Source organism: Mobula birostris, chromosome 31, assembly GCF_030028105.1.
Source record: "Mobula birostris isolate sMobBir1 chromosome 31, sMobBir1.hap1, whole genome shotgun sequence".
Lineage (NCBI taxonomy): Eukaryota > Metazoa > Chordata > Chondrichthyes > Myliobatiformes > Myliobatidae > Mobula > Mobula birostris.
Genome location: NC_092400.1, coordinates 29207870 through 29230797, shown reverse-complemented (window position 1 = coordinate 29230797; position 22928 = coordinate 29207870). Strand labels below are relative to the sequence as shown.

Here is a 22928-nt window from a genome sequence, read left to right as displayed (position 1 = left end):
AGGGGGAGGGGGAGATCTGAAATGATAGGAGAAGACAGGAGGGGGAGGGATGGAGCCAAGAGCTGGAAAGTTGATTGGCAAAAGGGATATGAGGCTGGAGAAGGGAGAGGATCATGGAATAGGAGGCCTAGGGAGTAAGAAAGGTGAGGGGGGGGAAGCCAGAGGATGGGCAAGGAGTTATAGTGAGAGGGACAGAGGGAGAAAAAAGAAAAAAGGGGAAAGAAAAAATAAATAAATAAGGGATGGGGTACGAACGGGAGGTGGGGCATTAACGTAAGATTGAGAAGTCAATGTTCATGCCATCAGGTTGAAGGCTACCCAGACGGAATATAAGGTGTTGTTCCTCCAATCTGAGTGTGGCTTCATCTTGACAGTAGAGGAGGTCGTGGATAGACATATCAGAATGGGAATGGGATGTGGAATTGAAATGTGTGGCCACTGGGAGATCCTGCTTTATCTGGCGGACAGAGCTTAGGTGTTCAGCGAAACGATCTCCCAGTCTGCGTCGGGTCTTGCCAATATATAGAAGGCCACATCGGGAGCACTGGACGCAGTATATCACCCCAGCCGTCTCACAGCTGAAGGGTCGCCTCACCTGGAAGGACTGTCTGGGGCCCTGAATGGTGGTGAGGGAGGAAGTGTAAGGGCAGGTGTAGCACTTGTTCCGCTTACAAGGATAAGTACTAGGAGGGAGATAGTGGGAAGAGATGGGGGGGGGAACGAATGGACAAGGGAGTCACATAGGGAGCGACCCCCCCCCCCCGAAACATCGACTTTCCCTCTTCCTATAGATAGCAACACACATAAAAGTTGCTGGTGAACGCAGCAGGCCAGGCAGCATCGTTAGGAAGAAGTACAGTCGATGTTTCGGGCCGAGACCCTTCGTCAGGACTAACTGAAAGAAGAGCTAGTAAGATAGATGCTGCCTGGTCTGCTGCGTTGACCAGCATTTTGGGTGTGTGTGTGTTGCTTGAAATTCCAGCATCTGAAGATTTCCTCGTGTTTGCGTTTCCAAGGTATGGGAAATAGGTCATATGTCCAGGGACTTACTAAGTTTTATGGCAGAGGGCAGTGCAGTTCAGTGAGACTAGCACTTGCTGATATTGAGTGTAAGTTACACTTTCTTGTATGCCTCAGTGACTGGTTTGGTGTTTGCCTCCGAGCGTGTCATACGTACTGCTCTGTTGTGGAACTAAAGATGTCACTTCGGCATTAAAATGCAAAAGGATAGAAATAGGCTGTCCTCAAACCAGAAGAAGCAGGGGAGAGATGATAACAACCCCTCCATCGCCATCCGTTAAGGGGAACCACAGCCTGGACATCGGCTGAGCCCATCAGCCAATGAAAGCGGAGCCAGCGCGCCTGCGCCGTAAGACCAAACCGGTTCCAATGTGAGAGGAAAAACATGATGACGAGAGGAAGAGCGCCTGCGAATCGCCTCAGCGGAATCACGCAATCGTTTCATGCAAATAACATCGGGAGCGAGCCTCGGCAGAGCCAGTCCGCGCAGCGAGTAGCGGCGCGAGCCTCGGCAGAGCCAGTCCGCGCGGCGAGTAGCGGCTCGAGCCTCGGCAGCCCCCGGCGCGACGCCCAGGGACGGCGGACGGCAAACAGCAAACAGCAAACCCTCCTGGTTTCATGAGGTAAAGTCCTGGCTTTGCCGGGAAATGCATCTTTGTGGAGTTATAAAAAAAATGGCAATGTGAAAGAGAGCGCTGTTCGGACCTGTTCCGTTGATGTAAGAGAATAGATAAAAATGCAGACCGATGGTTCTCTCGCCCACGGCAGCTGCGCTCGGGAAATTGTCAATGACATCGAGTTAGCTCGTCCTCTCACCGAGTACGGCCGAGCTGAGCCCCGACTCGAACTCTACCGGGCTGAGAGGATATTTTTGTTTGAGGTGTGTGTGTATGTGGAGTGTGGGTGGGTGGTGTTTAGAGAAAATAAGATATTGTGAACTTGGCCTCATTCGCGACGGGTGGATGGTGGGGAAGTGGCTTGTGGGCTTCATCTGCTTGGAGCTTGCAAGCCTCGCAGGAAACCGAGGACGATTTTGTTGTCATCCTGCCGCGACCGACCCGATTCACGCTCGCCCGAAGAGAATATTTCACTGACTCCTTGCATCGTGATACTTGGATGAACCGCCGATAAAAGTTGTGGGCATGTAGGAGGGAAAAAAATAGACTGGTGCTGGAGACAAATGTCTATCTTTCTGGGGCTTGGGGACGGTGTGCACGGCTGCAAAGTGACGCTGCATTGAAAGCACGTTAAGTTTTGCTCCATGCCATGAGTATAATTTATTCTTTGGCCAACATTGTTAATGTGGATTATTTCACCATTTTAATGCTCCTTACTGTTTGCATATTGGCTGCCCCTTTAACGAAGACTTTGAAAAGTACCGTCGTGTCCTGTTGCAGGGAGTCTTTTGTGCCTTCCTTATCCATAATACAGTATTCCTCATCATTGCTTACCCCACTGTTAGCTTTAGATTCCGTGCATGGGCATCCAGTTACATGTACAGTACTTAATAATCACAGGTGTTGGATTCTTTTCAAGTATACAGCAAAACAAACTGATCGGATGTTTTGTTGTAGACTTAAATGTACAAATTCAATTCATCATTTTTCTTTACATTGTTCAGTGGTGTAACAGGACCCTGAGTAAAGGGAACCCTGGAAACTCACCATTGAGGATGACACAGCTTTCATTAGTCTACATAAACTGTAATCTTGCAAGAGGAAGTATATGTCGGTATTTTAACGCAATAATCTCTAATTTCTTTCGTCATTTGTTTTGGCCACAGATCACAAAAGATTTCTAGGGAACTAGCAAAGACCACATTCTCACCAATGGCCACCTAAGCATATATTGAGTCATTATATGTAACTGTTCATCGTGATAGTGCCCATAGAGTCACTGAAATGATGTAAAATGAGTGAGATAGATCACCTGTATCAATAAATCTTATACTTTATTGTCGCCAAACAATTGATACTAGAGCGTACAATCATCACAGCGATATTTGATTCTACTCTTCGCGCTCCCTGGAGTACAAATCAATAGTAAATATAATTTAAATTTTTAATAAATCATAAATAGAAAAGGGAAAGTAAGGTAGTGCAAAAAAAACCGAGAGGCAGGTCCGGATATTTGGAGGGTATGGCCCAGATCCGGCTCAGGATCCGTTCAGCAGTCTTATCACAGTTGGAAAGAAGCTGTTCCCAAATCTGGCCGTACGAGTCTTCAAGCTCCTGAGCCTTCTCCCGGAGGGAAGAGGGACGAAAGGTGTTTTGGCTGGGTGGGGCAGCGTGCGGTGTAAAGCAAATCTTGTTGTGTCTCTTTCAAATACTGAGTTTTTTTTTCAATTTACATCTTTAAAAGTTTCAATTTTTGATTGTTGCACAATGCAAGTGGGTGAGTTGTAATGAGTAATTGTATTAAGGGTGATGGTTTCTTTATATGGACATGTAGACAAATTGTTAATTTTTTTAAGTCTTCTAGTTTTTATTTGAACCTTTCCATGTAAATTGTTAAATGTCAGTTTCTAATTGGAAAAAGTAAGAATGTTTGTATACAAGATAGCTTGAGACTGTGTAGATGTGCCTTAATGTTCCCTACTTGATGTGGTTTCAATTAATAAAGCATCAATTGACATCTTTTGGAGAAGTGGCAATGACACTGGGCTGAATAGTGGACATAGCAGTAATGTTGACTGGAGTCTTAACCCAAAGCATGGCAAAGGGTATTAAGAGATTCTTTTGGCAGATGCTGAAAATCTTGATCAACACACAAAAATGCTGGAAGAACCCAACAGGTCAGAAAGTGTCTGTGAAAGGAAATAAGCAGTCAATGTTTTGTGTTGTCTCCCTGAAACCTCTACCGTTTATTTTCATATGTGGATGCTGCTTGATCCGCTGAGTCCCTCCAGCATGTATTGCACAAAATGGAGAAAGGTTTGGTAAATTGGAAAAATATCTCTTAGAGAAAACTAATAAAACTTTTGAAAACTGTTCATTCTTGTGAAAATCAAATTTATATATCTTTAGTTGCTTAAGTGAAGACACTTGCTAAAGGTTCACTTTCCAATAGAACATAGAAAACCTACAGCACAATACAGGCCCTTCGGCCCACAAAGCTGTGCCAACATGTCCTTACATTAGAAATTACCTAGGGTTACCTATAGCCCTCTATTTTTCTGAGCTCCATGAACCTGTCCAGGAGTCTCTTAGAAGACCCTATTGTATCCGCCTCCACCACTGTCGCCAGCAACCCATTCCACGCACTCACCACTCTGTGTTTAAAAAAAAAAAAACTTACCCTTGACATCTCTTCTGTACTTACTTCCAGGCACCTTAAAACTGTATCCGCTTGTGTTAGCCATTCCAGCCCTGAGGAAAAAGCCTCTGACTATCCACACGATCAATGCTTCTCATCATCTTGTACACCTCCATCAGGTCACCTGTCATCCTCCGTCGCTCCAAGGAAAAAAGGCTGAGTTCACTCAACCTATTCTCATAAGGCATGCTCCCCAATCCAGGCAACATCTTTGTAAATCTCCTCTGCACCCTTTCTATGGTCTCCACATCCTTCCTATAGTGAGGTGACCAGAACTGAGCACAGTACTCCCAAGTGGGGTCTGATCAGGGTCCCATATAGCTGCAACATTACCTCTTGCCTCCTAAGCTCAATCCCACGATTGATGAAGGCCAATGCACCATATGCTTTCTTAACCACAGAGGCAACCTGTGCAGCAGCTTTGAGTGTCCAATGGACTTGGACCCCAAGATCCCTCTGATCCTTCAAACTGCCAAGAGTCTTACCATTAATACTATATTCTGTCATCATATTTGACCTACCAAAATGAACCACTTCACACTTATCTGGGTTGAACTCTATCTGCCACTTCTCAGCCCAGTTTTGCATCCTTTCAATGTCTCTCTGTAACCTCTGACAGCCCTCCACACTCCCAGCCTTTGTGTCATCAGCAAATTTACTAACCCATCCCTCCACTTTTTCATCCAGGTCATTTATAAAAATCATGAAGAGCAGGGGTCCCAGAACAGATCTCTGAGGCACACCACTGATCACTGACCCGTATATGACCAGTCTACAACCACTTTTTGCCTTCTGTGGGCAAGCCAGTTCTGGATCCAAAAAGCAATGTCTCCTTGGATCCCATGCCTCCTTACTTTCTCAATTTGTCTTGCATGGTGTACCTTGTCAAATGCCTTGATGAAATCCATATACACTACGTCTACTGCTCTACCTTCATCAATGTGTTTAGTCACATCCTCAAAAAATTCAATCAGGCTCGTAAGGCACGACCTAATGATATTGTGTCTCTCCAAATGTTCATAAATCCTGCCCCTTAGGATCTTCTCCATCAACTTACCAACCAATAAAGTTGAGGGCACTGATGATTCTGTGAGAGGATTGTCAGAAATCATACAGCATGGTTGGTTGGGAAGGGCAGAAGATGACTGTGCTCACCAGGGGCCATGGAATTCATAGTTTGTTACAATACTCCTGGATCCTGGAGGGAAACAAAGTTGTATTTATTGGCCATTGTCCTGCAACGTATATAGAAATTTGGATTTATTAATTAAGGCAGGATCACCTTTCACTGTGATGCAACTTGCAGGACAATCCTCTGTCTGATCTCGCACATAATGAATAACCGCTTTGTGAGGTATTTAATGATGCTTGCTTTTCAGAGTGTTTTGCAACACAAACAAATACCTTAATTTGAAGAAGGGTGAAAATTAGCTGGGAAAGTAAAAAGTTTCCACTCTACTTAATTTCTTTCTTTTTTCCAGTTAAAGGATATTGTTTAAGTAATATAGTGAATAACCTGTCATAACTGAGGATAGACTAGACATTTAAAACCATATGCGGTTCTACTTTCAAAGTGTGGAGTTTTTGTTTAAAGTACTGAAACATTATCAAGTCTGATAACAAAGTGAAACCAAATCTTTATTTCAAAGAAATACATTTCTGTACCTTTTGACACAGTGTCGAAATGGTTATATTAACACTTAAAGAGGTCATATCTTAAAACAAAACCAATTTGAGCATTGTAGAGTTTCATTTATTAAATTATTTAGTTCTGATATGTGAAGGGAGCAACTTTAATGTGTTGAATAAAATCTTCCAACCAGCCTAAAATACATATTTTGTAACTATATATACCATCATCACAACTGCCCCACAGGGCTATATGCTTAGCCCTGTGCTTTACTCACTTTATACCTATGATTGTATGGCTAAGTACAACTCTAATGCTTTAAGCTTGCTGGCAACACAACTGTTGTTGACTGAATCAAAGGTGGTGATGAATCAACATATTGAAAATCTGGCTGAATGGTTCCACAACAACAACCCCTCACTCAATGTCAGTAAAACTAGTGTTGACCTTGGGAAGGAGAAGCTGGAGGTCTAAGAGCTAGTCCTTATTAGGCGATCAGAGGTGGAGAGGGTCAGTAACTTTAAACTCCCTGGCAGTATCATGTCTGAGAATCTATCCTGGGGCCAGCACATAAGTGCCATCATAAAGAAGGCACACCAACATCTCTACTGTCTTAGTTTGCATAGATTCAGCATGTCATCTAAAACTTCGGCAAACTTCTATAGATACGCAGTGGAAAGTTTCTTAACTGGTTGCATCACAACCTGGTATGGAAACACCAATCCCCAGCAGTGGAAAAGTGTACAGAAAGTGGAGGATACAGTCCAGTCCATCACAGGCAATTAAAAAAAACTGTATCCATCATCAAAGGCCCCACCATTCAGGCCTTGTTTTCTTCTCACTACTACCATCAGGAAGAAGGTACAAAAGCCTTAGATCCCATACAGCCAGGTTTAGGAATGGGTATGACCCTACAACTATCAGGCACCTGAACTGCCATGGAGAACTCAACAGTGGAAGAAGGGTCAGCAAAAGGGTTAATGAACTAAGTAGCTAACTTGAACTTTTCTGTTTGAACTTTGTAACCCAATGTTCTAAGCTGATACCTGCAGACAGTCTTTCATTATCTGGCTGAAGCAATGGGTGCAGATGGCTGAAATGAGGAACATGTTCATGATTTAGTCACTTGTCTGTTTTGTAATTAAAAATACTTTGTGCTACGGATATACTTGCTTCTGATTACGTATATCTGCTTGTGTAACTTCCTTGCCAGTAGTCACGTTTATTCACCTGTTTAGAAATATAAATATATGCTGAAATTGTTCTGTAACTTAGAGCCTTGGACATTTCTGCAAGCTCTCCATGATACCATACTGAATAAAGGTACAGTGGCATACAAAAGCTTGGGCACCCCGGTCAAAATTTCTGTAAATGTGAATTGCTAAACGAGTAAAAGATGAACTGATTTCCAAAAGGCATAAAGTTAAAGATGACACATTTCTTCAATATTTTAAGCAAGAAAATTTTTATTTTCCATCTTTTACAGTTTCAAAATAACAGAAAAGGAAAAGGGCCTGAAGCAAAAGTTTGGGCACCCTGCATGGCAGTACTTAGTAAAAACCCCCTTTGGCAAGTATCACAGCTTGTAAACACTTTCTGTAGCCAGCTAAGAGTCCTTCAATTCTTGTTTGGGGGATTTTCGCCCACTCTTCCTTGCAAAAGGCTTCTAGTTCTGTGAGATTCTTGGGCCACCTTGCATGCACTGCACTTTTGAGGTCTATCCACAGATTCTCGATGACGTTTAGGTCAGGGGACTGTGAGGGCCATGGCAAAACCTTCAGCTTGCACCTCTTGAGGCAGTCCACTGTGGATTATGAGGTGTGTTTAGGATGATTATCCTGTCGTAGAAGCTACCCTCTTTTCATCTTCGGCTTTTTTACAGATGGTGTGATGTTTGCTTCCAGAATTTGCTGGTATTTAATTGAATTCATTCTTCCCTCTACCAGTAAATGTTCCCCGTGCCACTGGCTGCAACACAAGCCCAAAGTATGATCCATCCACCCCTGTGCTTAACAGTTGAAGAGGTGTTCTTTTTATGAAATTCTGCACCCTTTTTTCTCCAAACATACCTTTGCTCATTGTGGCCAGAAAGTTCTATTTTAACTTCATCAGTCCACAGGACTTGTTTCCAAAATGCATCAGGCTTGTTTAGATGTTCCTTTGCAAACTTTTGAATGGAACTTTTTGGCTGCAGAGATGAGGAGGAATTTCTTTAGCCAGAGGATGGTGAATCTGTGAAATTCATTGCCATGGATGTCTGTGGGGGCCAACATTGGACATATTTAAAGAGGAGGTTTTAGAGACCAGACTTCAAGCAGTGATACAGTGGTATGCAAAAGTTTAGGCATTCCTGGTCAAAATTTCTGTTACTGTGAATAGCTAAGCGAGTAAAAGATGAACTGATTTCCAAAAGGCACTCTCCTTTGTCCATCCTGTCTATTATTTCCTCAAGAATTCCAACAGATTTGTCAGGCAAGATTTCCCCTTAAGGAAACCATGCTGACTTTGTCCTATTTTATCATATGCCTCCAAGTACCCCAAAACCTCATACTGTACTTAATATCTTCCCAACCACAATTCTGTAAATACCTGCAAGGAAACAAATCTCAGTATAGTAAATGATTACATATACATATTTTAAAAACATTGCTTTGACTTTGGTGTTGCTTGATAGTTTGCAGATCAGCATACAATCTGACACAAAAATAGCAGGAAATACTCCATTTTCAACAATGGTTTTGTGGGACAGTCTTTCCATCGTCTAAGGGATACTTGGGAACAAAACAATAAATCTGATAACAGATTTAGTAGATTTTTGAGCGGTGTTGCTATGTTCTCAAAATATAGATAATGTTTATTGAACTAATTTAGGTTTGCTTAAGACAGCTGCTGTCAGATTTTTCTTGGTGGTTGAGATAAGTGAGTTCACTTAATTTAATTTGGGCTTGGTCAGTTGCACAAGGGAGATGCCTGGTAAGCTTGGTATCATGCATACAGAATCAAGTAACTTCAAATTTCCCATGTTTTTCCCAAATTAAGTTAGTTTACTGGAATACCAATGTGATGAAGTTGAGCGATTCAAGAATCAATTTTTTAAAAATCTTTTGAATGTCTAATTTTTTAATGTACATCATTTTTATGAAGTAGTAAAATGTTGTAAGGAGCTTTAAGTTAGCAAACAATTCCACATTCCATATTTTGATTATTTAGAGCACATCAAACTGAAATTATATAATTTGTAGTAACTTTATTTAATCATTTTGATAAATTAAGAATGGATGCAAATTATGGGAGTCATGATCAAAAAATAACTTCTTCTGGAACTGAGGGCGATGAAAGACTATTCTTGTTTTGAAATGTATAAATAGTGGAGCAACCGAATAAGCTTTGTGTTTGCTGTATTTACTTATGGAAAGTAAAGTAAATGTTCTGGAAATTACTGGGACAATAAATTTTGGGCCAAGCCTCGGACTGGATTAATTTTGCACTGGAACTTTAAGAATGCAAATTCATATTGTGTTGAAATCAAAAGCGGAGAACAACAAAACTTCTTGTGAAATATCCTGCCTGCAAAAGAATCCATAGATTCAGCTTTTCCCTTCTGGTCATCCATAACTCAAATTTATGTCTGCATCATTAGGACTGGATCATTAGGATATAAAATACCTGCATAAAATGATTGTATTGTATCCAACAATTTGATTTTCATCATAGATTGACAAGGACGATACTTTATTGACTTTAGTGGCAATAAACTGATTACTGATGGCGCATCATATCACTTTTTTTTCTGCGCAGTAGTTAGTACTGGTGAGTCCAAGGAATTCCATCATATTTCAGCAAATTTCTGAGTGACTTTGAATAGTACAGTTAATTGCATGCAGTATTTCTGGATTAGTTGTTGATATTCTTGGGCCAGCTTTAAATATTTTTGAAGGAATTAATTAACAAGGTGGAAAACTAAGTAGCTGCTTATATACAAGGCTTGAAAAATACCCTGATAATTATAATTTCTAACAAGTGAAATGGAATGCTTTGGTATAATACAAAGATGCATTTGTACTATTTTTAAGAATTTAATGAAAGTTGAAGTATTAAATCACATTTTGTGAATAGTCCATTTTTAAAATTGGCAATTTTGTGATTTACATTAACATAAATGTTTTACCTATTTTTATTTGTTAGCAAATTTATTGTATCAACAACATTTTTAATGGCTATATGAATAAAGTAGTTACTACGTAATTATTACAGAGCTGTTCCACTGTTGAAGGTAGGGGAACAGACAACTAGCTTGTTGTCCCCAGACTGTGACTCTAGGGGAGATCACTAGATAGCAACAAACATTGCACCTTGTCAGAGTTTCTCCCTTCTTAGCCCTGGGTTACAAAGCTAATTTCTGGAGTTTCTTTGCTGAACATACAAATTTAGGATTCTTTGCACTTTGAGTTAGATAATGTCTTCGTTGTGGTGGAGATGCTGTAGGGGTGCAGCAGGAACATTCAAACAGTGCAAGTATTTCATGTGTAGTCATGACTAATGTTAGCTAACTCAGATGCACGTCTCAATTAATTGGAACTCTAGTTATAAGAATGCACTATTGAAGGCATTTTATAATGGATATTTTTGTTGTTGTTGCTTTGTCACTTGGAATGTTTTGCTTTTTTGTGTTCTGCCAAGCATGGTGAGCATGCTATTTTGGCGCTAGAATGTGTAGCAACACTCATAAGCTGTCCACAGCACATCCCTGGGTGTATTAGTTGTTAACACAAACGATGCATTTCACTCTATGTTTTGATGTACATGTGATAAGTAAATCAGAATCTGAATCTGAACTAAGTATAGTAGAGTGATTTAAGTCTTCAGCTTGATTATAAGTTCTAATTGGACAGATTTTAGCAAGTAGATTGTTTCCTTAACAGGCATGGAAAGTAAATTACTATTGGGATTTGTCCATTTATGTTTGGATCAAGGTTCTTAAGTAAAGTGGAATGACTGCCGCATAATATTTTGCATAGATGTTACGAAAAGAAGCAAAGTGTTTCCTTTCAAATAATACTGTAAATGCTGTCATTGTTTAAGTCAAAGTGTAACAGTTTATACAGCAACGTCTTGAAAAATCAAAATGAGGTGAATGGCCCATTGATTTCTGATGGCACTTAATTCTGATGTGTGTGCAGTCAATCTTGCCTAGGTATTTTAAACAAAAATTAAATCTGTGCTCTGTAACCTGATGACAGAGATAAACAGACTTGCCTTGTGCATTCTTGTGACAACGTAACTGATAGAAAATACTTTCAATGGGGAGTTTATTTGATTTCATCTATATTAGGGAAGGCTGAGAATAACAACACCTGTAAAAGCATTCAGTTCCTTCATTTTGGCCCTTGCTTATGTCAGTACTACTAGTAGCTTCAGAAGGAGATCAGGAAATTCAGGGATCAATACTAAACACTTTTTCCCACCTGTGTATGTTGGAAAAAAAACTAATTTGGCAGCAGGGGGATGGGAACCAGAGTGATGGCTGAGGGTGGGGCTGGTGGCATACAAGTAGATGTAGTGTGTGGTGAAGCTATGAGGAAGGACAGGCAGATGATACAGCAAAATTGCAGTCATTGGAATGAGTTAAAGTGAATCAAGGAACCAAAATCAAAAAGGGTGGTGTATATAGGATTGAAGGTGTTGTGTTTGAATCCATTCAGTATACAGAATAAGGTAAGTTATCTTGTAGCACAGTTAGAGATTGGCAGGTATGAAGTTACGGGCATTTCCAAGTGGTGGCTTAGTTGGGAACTTAACATCCTTTCATTGTATTGAAAGGACAGGCAAGTAGGCAGAGGTGGTGAGGTCGGTAAAACTTTTAAATCAAATCTTTAGAAAGAGGTGACATTGGATCAGAAGACGTAGAATCCTTGGTAGAGTCAAGTAACTGTAAGGGTTAAAAGATCCTGATGGGAGTTTTATGGTGGCGTCTAACAGAGTTATAACGGGAAATAGAAAAGGCATGTAAAAAGTTCAATGTTGTGATAATCATGGGGGATTTCAGTATGCAGGTAGATTGGGAAAATCTGGTCCGTGCTGAATCCCAAGAGAGGGAATTTATAGAATGCCTACAAGATGGCTTTTTAGAGCACCTTGTGCTTGAACCCACTAAGAGAATGGTAATTCTGGATTGGGTATTATGTAATGATTAGGAAGCTTAAAGTAAAGGAACCCTTAGGAGACAGAGTTCATTAAATGATAAAATTCACCCTGCACTTTGACAAGGAGATGCTAAATTCAGATATATCAGTCTTGCAGTGGAGTAAAGGGAATTACAGAGGCAAGAGAAAGGAGCTAGCCAAAGTAGATTGGAATAAGACACTAGCAGGGTTAATGGCAGAACAGCAATGGCTGGTGTTTTCTGGGGGAAATTCAGAAGGTGCAGGAAAGATATATCCCAAAGATGAAGTATTCTAGAGGGAGGATGAGGCAGCTGCGGCTGACAAGGCAAGTCAAATACAGCATTAAGCAAAAGAGAGGGTAGGTATATAATAGTGGAAAAATTAATGGGAAGGTAGAGGATTGGGAAGCTTTTAAAAGCCAACTGAAAGTGACCAAAAGAGCCATAAAGAGTGAAAAGATGTGAAGGTAAGCTAGCCAATAATATAAGAGCATACTAAAAGTTTTTTTTCAGATATATAAGGAGAAAGAGATAAGAATGATGCTGAAGTGGTAGTAATGGGGACAAAGAAATGACAGAGAAACTAAGTAAGTATCTTGTGGCAATCTTCACTGTGGAAGACACTAGCAGAATGCCAGAAAAGTGTGAGTGTCATTCAAGTTACTAAGGAGTAGGTGCTCAGAAAGCTGAAAAAGTCTGAAGGTAGATAAGACACCTAGACCAAATGGACTACATCCCAGGGTTTTGAAAGAGGTAGCTGAAGAGATTGTGGAGACATTAGTACTGATTTTTCAAGAATCACTACTTCTAGAATGGTTCCCAAGAACTGGAAAATTGGAAATGTCACTCCACTCTTTAAGAAGGAAAGGAGGCAGAAGAAAGAAAATTATAGGCCAGTTAGCCTGACTTGAGTAGTTGGAAGAATGTTGGAGTCCATTATTAAGGATGAGATTCTGGGATACTTTGGGGCATATGATAAAACGAGCCAAGGTCAGTATGGTTTCCTTAAGGGAAGATCTTGCCTGACAAAACTTTTGGAATTCTTCAATGAAATAACAGGCAGGCTAGTCAAAGAAAAGTCAGTGGATATTGTTTACTTGGATTTTCAGAAGGCCTCTGACAAGGTACCGCACATAAGACTGCTTAACATAAGAGCCCAAGGTATTATGGGAAAGGTACTAGAATGGATAGAAGACTGACTAACTGACAAGAGGCAAAGAGTGGGAATAAAGAGGGCCTTTTCTGGTTGGCTGTCAGTGACTAGAGGTGTACCGCAGGGGTCAGTATTGGGAGTGTTTCTTTACAAATTGTATGCCAATGTTTTGGATGAAAGAATTGATGGCTTTGTGGCTAAGTTTGCAGATGATGTGAAGATAGGTGGATGGGCAGGTAGTTTTGAAGAAGCAGACTGTTTGCAGGACTTGGACAGATTGAGGGAATGGACAAAGAAGTCGCAGATGGGAATGTAGGGAAGTGCACAGTCGTGCATTTTGGCAGAAGGAAAGAGGCATGGACTATTTTGTAAATCGAGAGAAAATTTAAAAATCAGAGGTACAGACAAACTTCGGAGTCTTTGTGCAGAATTCTCTAAATTCAGCAACGTGTGCTACATTCAGCAATAAATTGTTTCATGGTTCAGTGTGGAGAAATTAGGTTGGCCAAGGAATTCAAAGGTGCAGCTGTAGTTTGGCTTTTGCTGGGGAATAGCATAATCTGCTTCATGTATTGCCAGACTGCCTTTACCTATAGCTGTATCATCTTTTGGATCCAAGGAAAGGTGCTGTCTTTTCCAGTTTTTGTTTGGTGTCACTGTCATGCAGTGTTAATAGCACCCCCTCCCCCCCCCCCCCCCCCCCCCCCCCACCGCCCAACTTGTACATGCAGACCAAGATGTCTATCTAAGCTGGTTGCATTTGTCTAATATCCCTCTGTCTTTCATATCCATGTCCCTCTCCATATCTCTTTTTCAATGTTCTTAATGTAGCTGCCCCAAACATTCCTTTGACGGCCCATTCCATAAACACACCACCTTCTGTGTGAGGGGGAAGAATGCCCCTCAAGTTCCTATTAAATGCTTCTTGTCTCACTTTAAACCTGTGCCCTCTAGTTCTTGATTTTCCCATCCTGTGGTGGGGTAAAGACTGTGCATCCATTCTATCTGTAACCCTTATGATTTTGTTCACCTCTGTATGATCACCCTCAATCTCCTTACGCTCCAAGGAATAATGTTCTAGTCTGCCCTACATCTCTTTATAGTCCAGTTCCTTGAGCCCTGGCAACACCTTCCATAAATCCTTTCTATTTTTCTGTTTTCTATAGCTTCACAGCGATTTGTAGTAACATTCAATTGTCAACACCTGAAGCAGATGCTGCTGTCCAGTGCAATACCTGAATTCACCATGTTGGACAGGGGTGCAGCCTGAGTTCTACATCTGCATTGGACAGCCATTCTGCTCACCCCCACTTCTCCATACTAAGCCATAGGATTATTTATTTAATTTATTTTCTTATTTAGAGATTTTATTTATTAAGAGGAAAGGGCAGGCAGAGCAGGGTTCCCCTGTGGCCATTCCCCTCAACAACAAGTATACCGCATTGGATACTGTTGGGGGGGATGACTTACCTGGGACAAGCTGCAGTAGCCGGATCTCTGGCACTGAGTTTGGCTCTGCAGTGCAGAAGGGAGGGTGGAAAAAGAGGAGAGCGGTAGTGATAGGGGACTCGATAGTTAGAGTTGCAGATAGGAGGTTCTGTGGTCGTGACAAAGAATCCAGGATGGTTTGTTGCCTCGCGGGTGCCTGGGTCAAGGATGTCTCTGATAGCTTGCATGACATTCTGAAGTGGGAGGGTGATCAGCCAGATGTCGTGGTGCACATCGGTACCAATGACATAGCAAGGAAGAGTGAGGAGGTCCTGGAGAGTGAGTATAGAGAGCTTGGTAGGAAGTTGAAAAGCAGGACCTCAAGGGTGGTAATCTCAGGATTGCTACCTCTGCTACGTGACAGTGAAGGTAAGAATGGGATGCTCTGGAGGATGAACAAGTGGCTGAGGAACTGGTTGTAGGGGGCAGGGTTTCAGATTTCAGGATCATTGGGGCCTCTTCTGGGGCAGGTGGGACCTGTACAAGAGAGACGGGTTACACTTGAACTACAGGGGGCTCAATATCCTTTCAGGGAGGTTTGTTAGTGCTATTGGGGAGGCTTTAAACTAGATTTGCAGGGGGATGGGAACCAGAGTGCCAGAGCTGACAGTGTGGCTGGGGTGAAAATAAATGATGTTAAAAGTTCAAGCAAATCTGCTAATAGAAAGTTTGTGAGTGGTGGTAAAAATCTTCTGAGATGTATATATTTCAATGCTAGGAGTATTGCGGGGAAGGCGGATGAGTTGAGGGCGTGGATTAACACGTGGAATTGTAACGTTATAGCAATTAGTGAAACTTGGCTACAGGAGAGGCAGGACTGGCAGCTTAATATTCCAGGGTTCCGATGTTTCAGATGTGATCGAGGCAGAGGAATGAAAGGTGGGGGAGTAGCATTGCTTGTTAGGGAAAATATTACAGCAGTGCTCAGGCAGGACAGATTAGGGGGCTTGTCTTCTGAGTCCTTATGGGTGGAGCTGAGAAACAGGAAAGGTATGGCCACATTAGTGGGATTGTATTACAGACCACCCAATAGTCGATGAGAATTGGAAGAGCAAATCTGCAGAGAGGTAGCAGGCAACTGCAGGAAACATAAAGTTGTGGTGGTAGGGGATTTTAATTTTCCATATATTGATTGGGACTCCCATACTGTTAGGGGTCTAGATGGTTTAGAGTTTATAAAATGTGTTCAGGAAAGTTTTCTAAATTAATATATAGAGGGACCAACTAGAGGGGATGCAATATTGGATCTCCTGTTATGAAACGAGTTAGGACAAGTGACGGAAATGTGTGTAGGGGAGCACTTTGGTTCCAGTGATCATAACACCATTAGTTTCTGCTTGATCATGGACAAGGATAGGTCTGGTCCTAGGGTTGAGGTTCTGAACTAGAAGAAGGCCAAATTTGAAGAAATGAGAAAGGATCTAAAAAGCATGGATTGGGACAGGTTGTTCTCTGGCAAAGATGTGATCGGTAGGTGGGAAGCCTTCAAAGGAGAAATTTTGAGAGTGCAGAGTTTGTATGTTCCTGTCAGGATTAAAGGCAAAGCGAATAGGAATAAGGAACCTTGGTTCTCAAGGGATATTGCAACTCTGATAAAGAAGAAGAGGGAGTTGTACGACATGTATAGGAAACGGAGTAAATAAGGTGATTGAGGAGTATAAGAAGTGCAAGAAAATACTTAAGAAAGAAATCAGGAGGGCTAAAAGAAGACATGAGGTTGCCTTGGCAGTCAAAATGAAGGATAATCCAAAGAGCTTTTACAGGTATACTAAGAGCAAAAGGATTGTAAGGGATAAAATTGGTCCTCTTGAAGATCAGAGTGGTTGGCTATGTGCGGAACCAAAGGAAATGGGGGAGATCTTAAATAGGTTTTTTGCGTCTGTATTTACTAAGGAAACTGGCATGAAGTCTATGGAATTAAGGGAAACAAGTAGTGAGATCATGGAAACTGTACAGATTGAAAAGGAGGAGGTGCTTGCTGTTTTGAGGAAGATTAAAGTGGATAAATCCCTGGGACCTGACAGGGTGTTCCCTCGGACCTTGAAGGAGACTAGTGTTGAAATTGCAGGGACCCTGGCAGAAATATTTAAAATGTCGCTCTCTACAGGTGAGGTGCCGGAGGATTGGAGAGTGGCTCATGTTGTTCCGTTGTTTAAAAAAGGATCGGAAAGTAATCCGGGAAATTATAGGCCGGTAAGTTTAACGTCAGTAGTAGGTAAGTTTTTGGAGGGAGTACTAAGAGACAGAATCTACAAGCATTTGGATAGACAGGGACTTATTAGGGAGAGTCAACATGGCTTTGTGCGTGGTAGGTCATGTTTGACCAATCTATTGGAGTTTTTCGAGGAGGTTACCAGGAAAGTGAATGAAGGGAAGGCAGTGGATATTGTCTACATGGACTTCAGTAAGGCCTTTGACAAAGTCCCTCATGGGAGGTTAGTTAGGAAAATTCAGTCGCTAGGGATACATGGAGAGGTGGTAAATTGGATTAGACATTGGCTCAATGGAAGAAGCCAAAGAGTGAGAGTGGTAGTGGAGAATTGCTTCTCCGAGTGGAGGCCTGTGACTAGTGGTGTGCCACAGAGATCAGTGCTGGGTCCATTGTTATTTGTCATCTATATCAATGATCTGGATGGTAATGTGGTAAATTGGATCAGCAAATTTGCTGATGATACTAAGATTGGAGGTGTAGTAGACAGTGAGGAAGGTTTTCAGAGCCTGCAGAGGGACTTGGACCAGCTGGAAAAATGGCAGATGGAGTTTAATGCAGACAAGTGTGAGGTATTGCACGTTGGAAGGACAAACCAAGGTAGAACATACAGGGTTAATGGTAAGGCACTGAGGAGTGCAGTAGAACAGAGGGATCTGGGAATACAGATACAAAATTCCCTAAAAGTGGCGTCACAGGTAGATAAGGTTGTAAAGAGAGCTTTTGGTACATTGGCCTTTATTAATCAAAGTATTGAGTATAAGAGCTGGAATGTTATGATGAGATTGTATGAGGCATTGGTGAGGCCGAATATGGAGTATTGTGTTCAGTTTTGGTCACCAAATTACAGGAAAGATATAAATAAGGTTGAAAGAGTGCAGAGAAGGTTTACAAGGATGTTGCCAGGACTTGAGAAACTGAGTTACAGAGAAAGGTTGAATAGGTTAGGACTTTATTCCCTGGAGCGTAGAAGAATGAGGGGAGATTTGATAGAGGTATATAAAATTATGATGGGTATAGATAGTGTGAATCAAAGCAGGCTTTTTCCACTGAGGCAAGGGGAGAAAAAAACTAGAGGACATGTGTTAAGAGTGAAGGGGGGGAAAGTTTAAAGGGAACATTAGGGGGGGCTTCTTCACACAGAGAGTGGTGGGAGTATGGAATGAGCTGCCAGACGAGGTGGTAAATGCGGGTTCTTTTTTAACATTTAAGAATAAATTGGACAGATACATGGATGGGATGTGTATGGAGGGATATGGTCCGTGTGCAGGTCAGTGGGACTAGGCAGAAAATGATTCGGCACAGCCAAGAAGGCCTGTTTCTGTGCTGTAGTTTTTCTATGGTTCTATGGAGATACAGCATGGTAGCAGGCCCTTCCAGCTCAAAGAGCCCATACTACCCAATTGAACCCATGAGACCAGTTAACCTACTAACCTGTACATCTTTGTGATGTGGGAGGAAGCCAGAACACTCAGAGGAAACCCACTATGCAGTCACGGGAGGAACATACAACTCGTTATAGACAAGGGGATGACATCTGCAATAGATCTGCTTCAGCAGTTGCTAAATTTCAGTGGGTTGAGGTTGTCTGGAAGGCTGAAGCTGATATGTGCCATGACCAGCCTCTTAAAGCGCATCATGATGAGTGATGTCAGAGCCATTGGGCAGTATAAATTTGGGTGTATTATCTTGTTCTCCTTAGGTACCGGGATGATAGTGGCGGTCTTAAAGCAAGTGGGAACCACAAAAAGATGGAGGGATGAGATTAAAAATATCTTCAAATACTTTTGCCAGAGTGTTAGACCAAAGTAACACGGGAAAGTATTGATCACTTCTGGCAAAGCAATAAACTGAGCCTCAGTGAGTAATTTCAGTGACTACATGCTTTTTAATAACAAAAACAACACTTTCATGATTATTTATTTATTGTATAAAGATACATGATGGAGAAGCAATGAATAGTAATCAGGTTTAAAAAAAATATTTTGAGAGCAAGAGTTCCAATAACTTACCAAATTGATTTTTATAAGCACTACGGTAGGTATGCAGGTAGGCTGAAACAAGAAAGTGAATGATGCAGTTGATCTTGGCTGCAGTAATGCACATTTGTCATAAATCTTTGCATCTGTTACTTGGAGTAATAATCAACCTATTAATTGCAAGTTACTTTTTTTTTTAACCACTTCATCTTGCTAGTAATTCTGATGAAATTGAGAGATGTTCTGACTCTTGAGAGATTTTGTAGTTGACACTTGAACATTTGGTGAGATTTTTTGTTCCAGCATTTTAGTGGTTTCTTCATTGAGTTTATTGATGTCTAAGCTGCTTACTATTGGTGTTATGAATGGTTTTCTGAAAATGAAGGATATCCTGTTTGCATTTGTGGTTCCTTGAGTCTCAATTAGTCTTCTGAACTGTTTTGTAATTTTAACTTGTTTTTCTCCAGTTGGACCAATTCTCATTCTGAATGGGTGTAAACGTGTCCTTTGCTTGGGATTAGAATGAAAAGGACAGTTGGGAAAAGTGGGAAATTTTTTTTTATTCCTAGACATGAGAAAATATACAGGTGCTGGAAATCTAAGTAACACACACAAAATGCTGGAGGAACTCAGTAGGCCAGGCAACATCTATGGAAATGAGTAAGCAGTCGATGTAAGTCTGTGCCACGCAACAGTGAAGATAGGACTAGAATGAGGTGGCAAGTAAATGTGTGGCTGAAGAATTGGAGCAGGGGGCAGGGATTCAGATTTCTGGATAATTGAAGTTTCTTCTGGGGTAGGAGTGACCTGTACAAAAGGGATGGGTTGCACGTGAATCTGACGTTTGAATCTTGCGGGCAGGTTTACTGGAGCTGTTGGGAGTGGCTTAAACTAATATAGCAGGGGAATGGGAACCAGTATGATAGAGCTGAGGATGAGCCAGCAGGTTTACAAATGGTTGATGGATGTAATGTGAATGTAAGAAAGGATAAGCCAATGATTGAGTACAAAATGCAGACAGAGCAAAGAGTTAAATTTAAAATTCAAAAGGGCAAAGGATGCGGGACTGAAGGTGCTGTATTTAAATGCTCATAGCATTCTGAGGAAGATGGCTGAACTCCTGGCGCAATTAGAGATTGGTTGGTATGACGTTGTGGGCATCATGGAGTCATGTCTGAAAGAAGACCATCTTCAGAAGCTTAACATCAAAGGCTATACTTGGTCTTCCTGCCTGTCCTTTAGATACATAGGTGGTGGTGTGGCTCTGTTGGTAAGAGATGAAATTACCTCTTTAGAAAGAGGTGACCGGGTCAGAGAATGTTGAATCTTTGTGGGCGGAGTCAAGAAACTGCAAGGGTGAAAAAGCCATTATGGGAATCATATATAGGCCTCCAAATAGTAGCCAAGATTGTGGAGTTGAGCTTGCAAAGAGAGCTGGAAAAGGAATATAATGACATATTCGTAATGGGGGACTTCAATATACAAGGGGATTAGGAAAATCTGGTTGGTGTCAGAGTGCAAGAGAGGGAGTTTGTTGAATGCCTACGAGATGGCTTCTTAGAACTGCTTGTGCTTGAGCTTACTTGAGGAAAGGCTCATAGATTAGGTTTTGTGTAATAACTCAGATCTTATTAGGGAGTTTAATGTAAAGGAACCCTTAGGAGGCAGTGATCATAATATGGTTGAATTTATACTGCAGTTTGAGAGGGAAAAGCATATGCATCAGTATCACATTGGAATAAAGGGAATTACAGAGGCATGAGAGAGGAGCTTGCCCAGGAAGATTGGAGGAGGTTACTGGCGGGGATGACAGCAGAGCAGAGATGGCTGAAGTTTTTGGAATAGTTCACAAGGCGCAGGAAAGATACAGTGGGCCCTCCTTATCTGCGAGTTCAGCATGCACGAATTCAACCAGCCGCGAATGGAGAAAACCTGGAAGTGCTCTTCCAGCACTTGTCGTTCGAGCATGTACAGACTTCTTTTTCTTGTCATTATTCCCTAAACAATGCAGTATAACAACTATCTTATATAGCATTTACATTGTATTAGGTATTATAAGTCAGCAGTCCCCAACCACCGGGCCGCAAAGCATGTGCTACCGGGCCGCGAGGAAACGATACGACTTGGCGATATGAGTCAGCTGCACCTTTCCTCATTCCCTGTCACGGCCACTGTTGAGTTTGAACTCATGCGAGGTCATTACCTGCGCGTCGTCCATGTCAGCGCGGGAGGGAGATCAACTCCACGAGCTTGCAAATGACGGCGGGCTGAAAAGTATGTTTGACATAACAACTCTGCTGGCATTCCGGATCAAAGTCAAGGCTAAGTATCCTGAGATAGCCACGAAATTACTGAAAACGTTGCTTCCATTTCCAACATGCCTTTGCAATGAATGCAACGAAAACTAAATTGCAGAATAGACTGGACATAAGGAACCCCGTTCGAGTATCGCTGTCTCCCATCGCCTCTCGATGGGACTGTGTTGTTGCAGGGAAACAAGCCCAGGGCTCCCACTGATTCAGCGGTATTGGTGTATTGCAATGAGTTTATATGTTCATACGAGGAAAATATGCGCTGTGTGTTTAGTATTCAAATGTTACTTAAAATGTTATGATGCTATTGACTTATATAACCATATAACAATTACAGCACGGAAACAGGCGATCTCGGCCCTTCTAGTCCGTGCCGAACGCTACTCTCACCTAATCCCACCGACCTGCACTCAGCCCACAACCCTCCATTCCTTTCCTGTCCATATACCTATCCAATTTTTCTTTAAATGATAATATCGAACCTGCTTCTGCCACTTCTACTGGAAGTTCATTCAATACTTACTTTAAGCTCCCCTGTCCTCCCCTGATAATTGACTTATCACTATATTCATGCAAGGAAAATATGCGCTGTGTGTTTAATATTAAATTTGTTAGATAAACCCTTTTAGAAACAAAATTGAGTGTATTAGCCACTTATCACCTATATTCCGGTCGTGATTAACACCGCTCTCCCCCCCCCCCCCCCGAACAGAATTGGCAGAAACGATTTGCAGGAAAAAAAAAATCGGCAGGTACACGCATGCGCACTGGTGCCCGCGCAAGGCTTCATGGTCATTGTAGTCTTTCTCTGGGTAAACACAACGTATTTGGCTGCTACTCCTGTCCGTTGGCAACCCTACCCCCCCCCCGGTCGGCCGGTCCGCAAGAATATTGTCAATATTAAACCGGTCCGCAGGGCAAAAAAGGGTTGGGGACCCCTGTTATAAGTAATCTAGAGATGATTTAAAGTATATGGGAGGATGTGCATAGGTTATCCTGGATCAAGATCGAAAAAAAAACCGGAAGTCCTCTTACTAAGTAAGTCGGAACAGGTACATCCGGTATTATTTAGCGTCAGTTAGTCAAACGTTTGTCTTGGTATATAGTGTATATTTTACCTTTCTATGCATATAAAACACTTAAGGAACGTATGTTCCAGCGCCGGGCCCAGTAACGGACCGCTCCCGAGCATGCTCTCCATCCGTGCTGGGTTGATGTGGAGGATCAAAAACCCAAAAGCCCAAAACCCAATAAGTAAACCACTGCGTTGCTTAGTAATAATTGTAGCTTTCATCGGGGCAGGGCCTTTCTCACTTTATCCTTTAAAATTGTTCGATCGTTGACCAGTTGTAGCCTAATGCTTTTCCAATGACCGATGGTGTTTCATCTCTTTCTGATCGCTTTATTATTTCCACTTTATTTTCAATCGTGATCGTGATTATTTTCGTGAACAGAAACACTGCGGATTCAGAGCTCTGCCGCCGGGTCCTAATGCCCACCGCACTGAGACAAGTTAAATGAGGTCCGGGGTTCCACTGGGTCCTAAGGTCCACTGCATTGAGACAGGTTGAATAAGGGACTTGAGCATCCACGTTTTTTGGTTTCTGTGAGCGGTCCCGGAATCAATCCCTCGCAGATAAGGAGGGCCAACTGTATATC

General features: G+C 41.9%; 1 protein-coding gene across 2 annotated transcripts in view; it reads left to right on the top strand.

Moving 5' to 3' along the window:
* The first annotated feature begins 1458 nt into the window (after positions 1 to 1458).
* LOC140190682 (protein-tyrosine sulfotransferase 2-like) overlaps positions 1459 to 22928 on the top strand; it is a 93106-nt gene continuing 71636 nt past the window's right edge. For both annotated transcript variants that reach the window (XM_072247468.1, XM_072247469.1), the window contains exon 1: positions 1459 to 1643. The gene's annotated coding sequence lies outside the window, so the exon portion shown is untranslated. The remainder of the gene's footprint in view (positions 1644 to 22928) is intronic.